General features: G+C 40.3%; 1 long non-coding RNA gene across 1 annotated transcript; it reads right to left on the bottom strand.

Annotated features, from left to right (window-relative positions):
* Positions 1–2,170: 2,170 nt before the first annotated feature.
* On the bottom strand, positions 2,171–10,059 carry LOC115645230. The gene is made up of 3 exons (XR_003998685.1): positions 9,968–10,059; positions 6,407–6,408; positions 2,171–2,182 (listed from the first exon to the last, which is right to left on the bottom strand). It is a non-coding gene; the product is annotated as an uncharacterized LOC115645230 (long non-coding RNA).
* Between the last annotated feature and the right edge of the window lie 1,313 nt (positions 10,060–11,372).

Here is an 11,372-nt window from a genome sequence, read left to right as displayed (position 1 = left end):
TTGAACCTCATCAGGTTTATTTTGGCCCAGTCCTCTAATTTGTCGAGGTCCCTCTGTATCCTATCCCTACCCTCCAGCGTATCTACCACTCCTCCAAGTTCAGTGTCAAACTTGAATCAGTGATGGCTAGTTTATTTGAAATCAACTGACAAAGTGTTCCATTTTTGTTGCAAAATATTTTACAATGCAAAATTGTTGCTTACACTTTCTGGGTACAATTACTAGCACAACTTAGCCATTGCTCTGAAGCAACATAAAAAGTCACCCAGCTATTTTACAGCCTACTCCAAATGGATGGAGGTTGAATCCAGGCTCAAGCTGAATAAATGCACAGATGCAGAAAATCAGTGCATTATTAATGTGGAAACCGAGCATTAGAGGAATGTACTTGAGCATTTGATCTCAATTACCATCTTCCTTGAAAAGAATAATTTGGCTTTCTGCGGCTCATTGGATAAGTTGTTCACTGAACATAATGGTAATTTCACCAGTTTGGTAGAGCTCCTTGGGAAATACGATGATGTGAGCACCTATGCCAAGTAGTTTGTAAAGAAGCTATGGACCATTGCTGCAGCAAAACAATTCAAAACAAATTGATTGACTTTATGGCAAGGAAGGTGCTTGATAACATATTGATGCAGCTCGGCAAAGTGAAATAGTATGCCATAATAATGGACTGCACTCCCAACATTAGTCACAGTGAAAAGAGAGCATGTACAGTAAGATTTGTTGATGAACTGGATGGCCATATTAAAATAAAGGAACACTTCACATGTTTCTGGTCTGTGGACAAATGTACTGGAAAAGGCCTAATAGAACTCTTTATGAATATTTCAAATAAGAATAAAATAAAACTTCAGGACTGCCATGACCAAGGCTATGACAATGGTATGAACATGAAGGGAAGAAAGAGTGGCATCCTCCCTCAACCTGGTTGTGTCAGATGCAGTGTCATCTCCTTCAGTATCTCTCTTTGCAGTACTGCAAAGGATATACGTCCTGTTTTCAGCTTGAACTATCAGGTGGAAGATCCTCATTTTACAAATCTGATCATGAAGCCACTAAGTGACACTCTCAGGGAGAGCCACACTAGCAGCATAAGGCCAGTGAGGTACCAAGTGAATGAGGTTTATGATGCCCTGAGGGAACTGGCCCAGTCGAGTAAAGCCGGAGCTGGAATCCCACATGAGGTAAAAGCCTGGCAAACCAGTTCACTGTCTTCAAATTTCAGGTCTCAACTGTGGTTTGGCACAATATCCTATTTCAAGTAAACATTGTAAGCAAGGCATTACAAACTCAGTCAGTGGACATCACGACCAATGCTACTTTGATGAGAATATGCCTTGATTTCGTTGTGGCCTACAGGGACAACAGAATTGAAGATAATATCACTGCTTCTAAAGAAATGCTGGGAAACTTAGGAGTTGAGCCTCTCTTCAAGGAACCTCTTATACACTGGAAGAAGAGACAGTTTGGTTATGAGAGCAGAGATGAGATGATGTGAAGCTTGGAAGAAAAATTCAAGAGGGAGGTTTTTTTGATGGCCCATTTACACTGATAAAGTGTCCATCAAAGAAAGGTTTGGACAAATGAAGTATCACGAAAAGACCGGGGGGGGGAGGGGCGGGTTTTGAATGACCTTAGTAGGCTGGCAGCAAATAGGAAAACACCCTTGTATAATTGTACGGCCCTTTACCAAACAGTGACACATGGGGAATAGTGAGACATGAATAATATAGACCTCTATGTCGAATTGGACAACTTCCATTACATTTTGAACACGGGAAGCACTCTCCACTTCAAATTCTCCCATTCAGTTATGATTCAGAGCTGAAGGACACTTTTCCTAATGTGAGAATAGTTTTGGGGATTTTGCTTACTCTGCCAGTCATAGTCGGGAGTGGTGAACACAGCTTTTCGAAGTTCAGACTCATTAAAACATATCTTCAATCAACAATGGCCAACACAAGACTGACATCATTTGCTATTTTATTGCCTGAAAATGCCATTGGCCAGTCTTTGGATCTCTCTTATGCTGTACTTCAGTTCGTAAAGCAAAGGTGAGGAAAGCCACCTTTTGGACTATTGGACAAGATTTAACATTCTAAGGCTGTCACCAGCTGTAATGCTGTTTAATACTGGTCCACCCAATGTTGGTGCACAGTTCAATTTCTTGATGTTACTACACTTAAGTTATTCTTAAACTTAAAAAAAGTTTCTATAGGCTTAGAAGAAACCATTGTTATATGCTTATATATGGATAGATACAGATTTACAGATCCTAGCGTGCACATTTATCATCTTATCATCTTATATAACAGGCATTCAAAAAAGGATCAAAGTCATGAAATGGGCTACAAATGCAATAAAAAGTAATGTATTCAAAAGTTTAACAAATGAAGCGGTGGAACTTTAGATGTTCATCACCTGGGGTGCCATTTGGTCTAGGTCTGACCCTGTCTCTCAGATAGTGAAATCAGGCTGAATGCAGGTTGTACAAAACACAAGAGGAAACTATCCAGTGAAGATTATCACAGAAGAATTTCAATTTGAGGATTTCTATTTGCTGTTCAGTGGACAAGTTTCTCACCTATATTAGGACAGCCATTCCACTAGTAAAAAACACTCTCAAAGCCAGATTATCAAGCCACAGACAGCTCACCCAAACATAGGGAGATCTTTGAGTGTTGCAGAAGTACCATAGCAGCTTCTACACTTCCCCTGTTTTTCCCACACAGATGTCTCCCAATCCCCGATTTATGACGTGTCCCACTGGGGCCATGGGCTACCATAATTGTTAAAACATAACTGAAGTAGACAACACCCACAGAACCAGGGGATTGCAAAAGAGAAAAGTCATCTCTACATGTATGCTCACCCACACATATTGAGTTAGGAAGGTGGTTATTAGGGTTTTAGGATGTTTCTGGTCAGAGGCCAATGGGAATATCATTGCCTTTTAGATTTCACATAAAATCTGAGATGTGTTTGTGACACTCTGGACATATTAAAACAAAACAAAACAAAACAATTTTGCCATTGTTTTTCACACAAGTCTATTTGATGTGTCCCAAGCTTTGGTCTATGAGGGCAGAGTATCCTCTAAATCCTGGCACCATCCATGCCCCCTTAAACCTCCTCATATATTCAGTTTCACTAGGGAGAAAATTACTAATATCCTAATTCACTCTCAAAATTTATGCAATAAGATACAAAGTATAAAGGGAATATTCAGTTCTTTGTAGCAATAAAATAGAGTTTGACTGTGTTTCATGTTATTATTTATCTAAAGTAGCACTAAATATGTGTCACATGACAATTTACACAAAATTCTTTTGTCACAAGTATTTCAAGCAACTTTTCAAAGAAGTTCAATAAAGATGACTCTAGAGTGGTGGAGGAGTGCCATTTACCCAACCACATTATAATTCTCAGTCATTTCCCTTTTCAGATGGCAAACACTGACCCAAATGCCAGCCGAGAAAGATATTTTCCCTGCAGCAGCATCTGGTTCTTTGGCAGCCTCATTAGACAGTTACACTGACATCTTCAGCACAGCCTTTAGGTCTCTTACATCATTATGCTGATAGCCGGTCTGGGTTACTCTGTCCTTCTGCTTAAATCTTCTTTTTTTATTGCTTTGTTCTAAAGAATGTGTTCATTATATTAATTAGATAATTGTTGTTGTACACCGGAGACCTGTTGAATCACTCATGGTAAAAATTAACGATTACACATTTCTGTAGGGTTTCCAATTTGCTTCATTGGGTGTGTCGGTAATGGAACTATTTAAGTATCAATAAATCCTTTGGTCAGTGAGTGAATTTTAATTGTAAGAAAAAAATGCCATCTTTTCTACTCTCTAATAAAGCACAATTTTTTTTCTTAAGAGTACTGATGTTAGCTAAAAAGTATAAGGTCAAATTTTGACACCAACCCAACCTTCCAAAAAGAGCAAACAGCAATTCAAATGTTTGCATTTTTTTTTCTTTTTAAACATTAAAATGGATATGTTAAAAAAAGAAGGGGAAAGTTCCATTACAGTAACAGCAATGTAAATATGGTTAGGACTGTTTTTCTGAGTCCCTTGCCTGCCCCATCATGACATTCCAGCTAAGTCATTCAAATTTTACAAAGCATTTCAATTTTTATGGGCCCTGCATATTCCAATGGGATATAATTTCATCAGAGTTTCTCTAGTCAACTCTAATAAACAATGAAAAATAAAATACATTTTTAAAAAGTCTCTCACTAGTAACAATCTAAGTTGTTATTACAAAGTTCAGGGCATAGTCCTCTATTCCCCCACCTGGATGTAGCCAGCCTGTTTGCCAGCAGTGTATCAACTTGTTCTGGAACATTTAATAAGGATCTGTCTAAACTTTTTGAACTATATTGTGGAGTTCTACTTAAAGTATGGAGCGAAATGGCATCTCAGCACAAAATTAGACTAACCAATTGATCACATGGCATGAAGAGTGCCAGGAGAAAACTGAGCCACAAGGCCAAAACAGCTCATAATTTACAGCTTTGCCTGCTGGATGTAACTTCTAACCTTATAAAGTAGTCGTTATAGTTACATTAGAGCAGAAAAGTGAAATTGCTGCTACACTGACCTTTTGTTTCCAGCCCGGTTTGTCCCCTGGCTGTTGCGACTTTTAAAATATTCAGCCAGATCCACAGCTGGTGTAAATTGATGTTATTCTGTTGACTTCAATTGAGCTACACTGATTTTCCCCTGCTGAGGATCTGACTTGTTACATTTATTGCAAAATCTGTTGTGAAATTTCATGGGTCTGTGCTCACATATCCAACCCCAGCTGGACTGACCTGCTGACAAATACTACATACGTTGGATTGGGTAAAGTGCACTACCATTTGTTATAGTTATATATATAGGGCCATAGGTGTGCATGGTACTTTGTGGATTAATAAAAGTGACAGATTCTGGCTCCATGAAATTCTGAGTCTAAAGTGCATGTGCAAACACATCAAGTAACAACTAAAACCAAAAGACAGCGGAGGGTGGGGTAGAGAAAAAAGTTATAACAACAATTCATTGAGATGTGCTTACTCTTACATATGTTACCTCTTAGATGGTCTTTGTTCATATCTTTGTTTTGTGATCTTTTTAATCAATTAATTTTATATCTTAAAACTACAATGGGTCAAAAATGGAAATATATTAAAAAAACAAAGTTTTGAAAGAAACACTGTTTTGCTTCATTTGATGTTTTTGTTAAATTTTTCTTGTTCAATAAAATGTTATTAACAAAAAATTGGAAGAGAAATGTTTGAATAATACTGTTTCATTTCAATGGGGGAAAATATTCTATTCTCCATCCCCTTTTTTCCTTACTGGAAAAAAAAGGAATACAGCCAAAGTGTGAAAAAGTGTTTTCCAATTCTTTAGTAGTTATTGATTATTATTGATTTCCAATTAATTACTAATTTAAAGAGCTCGGGGGTCCCAGAATCAGGCACAGAATCAAGATTATCAAGTTCAGTGTATGGTTGGGTACCCTGCTCTGCACAATGGAGACACTCACACTGAGGGAAAAACAAAAGTTTACCCACTTTTAATGGCACATATTAGTAAATATACATCAATTGGTTGCCAAGGCAAGTTTGTGGTTAAGCATCTGACATCATTTTATTCTAAAATATCCAAATCTAGTATCAATTCAATGGTCTTGCAGTTACCTATTATTGTTCAGTATAAACCCCTACTTAAACATACTATTCTCAGTTCCCCAAAATTCAGTGTTACTGTTGGGCCAAAATTCATAGCCTCAAAGTCTTATGCTAATGGCTTTAGCTAATGTCTTACAGAATACAGGCCAGTAGGTCCTTTGTGTTACTACTGAGTAAAGTAAAATGATACAAAAATGATAGCCCCCACCCTTACAGGAAGGTAGGTGTTAACAGTAATGGAAGGTGAGGCGAGGCAGATGATTCTGGATTACATATTGTATAGAGGGGCACAATATGAGGAATGCAGAAGTCAGAAAGAGAAGGATACTGTAGTAATGAAATCAAGACATGACCTGTGCATAGCCTAAGGTTTGGATGTCAGTGAGGGTTAGGAAGAGACACCATGGTTGCAGCTGTAGATTGACACCATTCAACCTTGCTTTCCATCTCCTCCTTTATCACCTTTATTATTAGCAGAAAAGACCAAACGTGTCATGTGGAACTGGAAGAAAGAGAATGGCTATGCCATGTAAATGTGGTTTTCCCTTAGGCCATAACTGCACCCTCCTCAGCCCTCACTCCCATTCTGATGCCTGGGAGAAAACATCATGTGCATTTCACTTTAAAAAATACACTATTAATAATTAATACCTTTAAAAGACTTTTTATTAAAATATGCACATAGGCTGTCTGACAAGCATAATCACCTCACTCCTCCTCCTCACTGCTCTCCTGTTCATGCATCCAAGGTTCACATTAGCACTTTTTGCCTCCAGCTTACATTGGGAGCTCATGTTCAGTTGCTTGCCTACCGCTATCCCTAAATCTTTTCAGACCTACTGTTTCCCAGTACACTGCCTTCCATTCTGTATGCAGGTATGACCTGCACTCTTTGTTTCTAGATGTATGACTGTGCATTTTGCTGTATTAAAAAGTATTTTGTTTGAATGGGCTCAGGTTACAAAGTAAAACAGGCCATTCTGTATAATTGCCCTAACTTCTTCACTATTTCTACTCTGCCAACATTTGTGTCATCTGCACATTTTAAGCAACAGCGATTTTATAATTACTTCTGGATTATTGATGAAATGTTGAATAGTATTGGGCCTAGTACAAAACATACCACTCACCAATACCCTGTCTCTCCAATACCCTGTCTCTCCATGAGACTGCTTGACACACCAAATGGCTACACTGTAGTCCTGCCTACGCAAAATGGTTTCTGGTCCTGACAAGAAATTTTCATGAAGAATTCACAGTTCCCAAGAACATGTGATTGTCAGGTTTTACCTTACTCAAGAAAAGATAAATTCTGTACCATCATGGAGTATTTCATATCCCATTACGCACAATGAAAATAAATTATTTTGAAAAAATATGTTATAAATGTAACAGGAGATCTCATATGTCTTATGTGGTAGGAGGTCAAATACAGCCTTCCCCACTGTGCTCTTCAGTTGCTGCCTTGGTCAAATAAGGACCAATATGAGTGCTGTTATAGAACACTAAATTATTTTTATACATTTTATGTGTCACCTAGCATAAATGCTGAATGTGTGTGACAATGCCATAAGTTGTAGAGGAAAATCATATACAGAGACACAGGGGTTCAAAACCTGCAATTAATGTGATGCAGAGATTTGACTGATGTACCAAATCAGAGACTTGAGACTATAGGGATAGACCCAGCAAGACTGCACTTATACCTCCCTGTGAGAGCAGTGCCCTGTCTACAGTGTGCCCCACTGCAGTGAATAAGATACAAAAATATTAGAATACTTGGTTTCTAATTTCAGCTATGCCACTGATTCTGGGTGACAAGTCATTTAATTTCTCTGTGACAAGTCTGGCATCAGCAAAATGGGGCTAAGCTGTTGAAATCTCAAGACATTCATTGTGGCAAGAGCGGCTTAAGAGCCACTGAAACAATGGATTCTCTTATCCTCTCTGCTCTCACATATACCAATGAAAACCAAGGACTACAGTTGCAATGACACAGCCTTAGGTAGTGATAATAAATGATGACAGCATGTAGCATTTATATTTCTTTACATTAGTAGGTCTCAAAATACTTTACAGAGATGAGAAAGTATCTGTTGGTTTTAGTTGCGTATCTTGCTCCCATTATCATAGTAGCAGAATTTACTTACAAAATCAATTAATTTATACTCACAACCCACATCTGAGCTGGGGAAATGTTGGCACCACCTAGCTTTTGGTCCCTGTGGTGGGGTATACCAACCCCGCACTGAGCCAAGGGGAATGGATCAAGCAATGTAGGCTCAGGGAACCATGCCCCCTTGTCCCTGCTGCACACACTCCAGGTAGAAGAGCCAGATAAAAGGAGGCAGCCCTGCTCAGTCGGGGCTGGCTGTGGCAGAGAAAGGACGTATACTGCAGGTTCCTGTAGATGTGCCTGGAACGCTCCAGGCGGTAGAGCCCAGGGACCCGGAATATGCTGTGGACAACTTGCTGACTGTGGAGACTGATGGGGAAGACAAACTGCTGCCAGCTGAGGGGATACCCAGTGCATAACTTGTGGGAGGGAGTGACCCAGGGAAGGTAGTGGAAGCCGATGCCTGAACCCTTAATGGGGCCTTCCCCAGCTTCATAGGGCCCTCAATCAGAAACTGGTGAAGACCGTGGAACCAGGTTCCCTGACCACACCCCACAGGTCACCAGGCATGGCTGCAGTCTGCTCTCAGCTTCAACCAGGAGGCTTAGGAGCTGGAAACTGTTTGTGCTGCCCCACCCAGGGGCTACAGACTGATTGTTGTTTTGCCTCATCCAAAGGGACAGAATTCCAGTTGCGGTTGTCAGTCCTAGCCCAGAGGCTCATGGGATATGGACTGCCAGGGGACTGTAACCCACCTTACTGCAACTCCCTGAATTAGCAAGCAATCCTGATGACTGTGTGATGGGGGCTACCAACCCAAACTGGGCCAACGGGGCTAGTCACACTGAGCCCCCATCAGTCCCACTCTCATGAGTAGAGGCTTTCAGCAGCTTTGTACCATCCCTACCCGCACCCCAGGCCTTCCACCAGCAGTCATTCTGGCACAAAGAGTCATAAGTCACCAGTGCACTTGCCCATGCATATCATACTTAAGTTATTTACATGTTCTCAAATGTACTTGCCAATAGCCAAACCTTCACTAACACTGATGCGATCTTTCCTTTATTCCTAGTTGTACAGACAAAGAGGTATAAGAACCGGGGGTATCTCGCCCATGCCATACAAATCCACATCTACAAATCACAGGACTTTCCAGGGACTTGTAGCTGTGGGATGGAATTTTCTGCTGGCTCATCCTTTAATTTAGGAAGAGGAAACAAACTGTCAGAGGCAAAATGGAATGACCACAGAAAGAAAACTTAACTGGCAAAAGAAGTTATATTCAGGTATTTCCTCCTCCCTGCACAATTCAAAAGCAGAAAACAGCACTGACATTTTGATTTGTCTACAATAATGCTTAATGCAAATAACAGGTCTACACATTTAGTTCTGATCACACTGACAGAAGCCAAGAAGAGGTAAAAAACAAATAACTAACGAGACAGATCCTCAGTGGATGTAAATCATTGTGTCAATATTACTACTCCAGCTGAGGAATGGGACAGATAGTTGACTAAAGGATTAGACCCATCTCATTTACAAGAACGTGATCCTGGTTTGAATGAAAGATTAACAAAAAAAATGAACTCAGTGTTTCATGATTTTGGGTGAGGTGGAATACATTTATATTTCCTTCAGAAATACAAAAAAAACCAAACTGGATTTGATCTTGAACATGTGAAATTCTGTACAACATTTATTTCACTATGTCATTAGTTTAAGTTCTCAAATACACTACCAGAATATTGAGCTGTTCAGGGGGAAAAAAAAAAAACCAAAAAAAAAAAACCTGTTAAATGTGGAGGTTGAAAACTGATTTCTTTAGGCTATTTGGGAAATTTGTAGTTTCTCACCCAAACTGAAACTGATCTAATCTAATCTGAGTTATGAGCAGCATTAACCTTATGTCAAGTACTGGGCCCTGTGGTCTGCTGGCTTTTACTGTTATAACCTAAGGCACAGATCCACCGCTGGAAGAATGACCTCATGGACGGGACAATGTGGTGACACAAGGTGCCTTTAACTCCCTCCTCAGTGGAGGAGCGATAGCTGGTCAATCAGCACAGCCTAAAAACAGCCTCAATTTAACTCTTCACTTTTAGCAAAGACCAGAAATGAAGGCTCATTCCTTAAATCTCCCTCTTTCAAGGCAGGGACAGTTCATAGACTCATATACTTTAAGGTCAGAAGGGACCTTATGATCATCTAGTCTGACCTCCTGCACAACACAGGCCACAGAATCTCACCCATCCACTTCTATAACAAACCCCTAACCTATGTCTGAGTTATTGAAAGCCTCAAATTGTGGTTTGAAGACCTCAAGCTGCAGAGAATCCTCCAGCAAGTGACCCTTGCCCCATGCTGCAGAGGAAGGCGAAAAACCTCCAGGGCCTCTGCCAATCTTCCCTGGAGGAAAATTCCTTCCCGACCCCAAATAGGGCAATCAGTTAAACTCTGAGCATGTGGGCAAGACTCACCAGCCAGCACCCAGGAAAGAATTATCTGTAGTAACTCAGATCCCAACCCATCTAACATCCCATCACAAGCCAGTGGGCATATTTACCTACTAATAATCAAAGATCAATTAATTGCCAAAATTAGGCTATCCCATCATACCATCCCCTCCATAAACTTATCAAGCTTAGTCTTACAGCCAGATATGTCTTTCACCCCCACTACTCCCCTTGGAAGGCTGTTCCAGAACTTCACTCCTCTAATAGTTAGAAACCTTCGTCTAATTTCAAGTCTAAACTTCCTAGTGTCCAGTTTATAGCCATTTGTTCTTGTGTCCACATTGGTACTTAGCTTAAATAATTCATCTCCCTCTCTGATATTAATCCCTCTGGAATCTCCTTTCATAAGACAGGTTTTCCATTCCTCGAATCATCCTAGTAGCTCGTCTCTGAACCTGTTCCAGTTTGAATTCATCCTTCTTAAATATGGGAGACCAGAACTGCACACAGTATTCCAGATGATGTCTCACCAGTGCCTTGTACAACGGTACTAACACCTCCTTATTTTTGCTGGAAATACCTCGCCTGATGCATCCTAAAGCTGCATTAGCTTTTTTAACTTCCATATCACATTGACAGCTCATAGTCATCCTGTGATCAAACAATACTTCGAGGTCAAACCCCAGTTAAAGTAATGCATTGCAGTGTATTGTCTCTTTAAAGGAGCGACAAACTTAATAACTATAGTGAATGTTCAAGGACAGGGATGGATAATGCAAGGCAACATGTCTGGGGAAGTCAGGTGTTTGGGTTCACTGTTTGTTACCTGCAAGGCGAGATTTGGACTGGCAGAGTTCTGAAGAGTTTGCTGGCAAGGTATACAAGCTAGTGTGTCAGGAAGTTGCCATATAGCTCAGCAGTAGCAAATCTCTCACTTGGTGAGGGCGAGAGAGGTAACACAGTATCTCACAGTTCTGGGAACCCCAGCAGATTATTGCATTGGTAGACAGTTTGGGGGAAACGCAGAACTAGGAAGATGTTGGGGGTCACTCTGCAAAAAGGAACTGGGCTGGGGAAGGTTTGTAAGGCTGTCTGTTGGTGTCAGGACT

Source organism: Gopherus evgoodei, chromosome 2 (genome assembly GCF_007399415.2).
Source record: "Gopherus evgoodei ecotype Sinaloan lineage chromosome 2, rGopEvg1_v1.p, whole genome shotgun sequence".
Taxonomy (NCBI): Eukaryota; Metazoa; Chordata; order Testudines; family Testudinidae; genus Gopherus; species Gopherus evgoodei.
The sequence above is the reverse complement of the archived record's forward strand: the minus strand, read 5'-3'. Positions and strand labels throughout refer to the sequence as shown.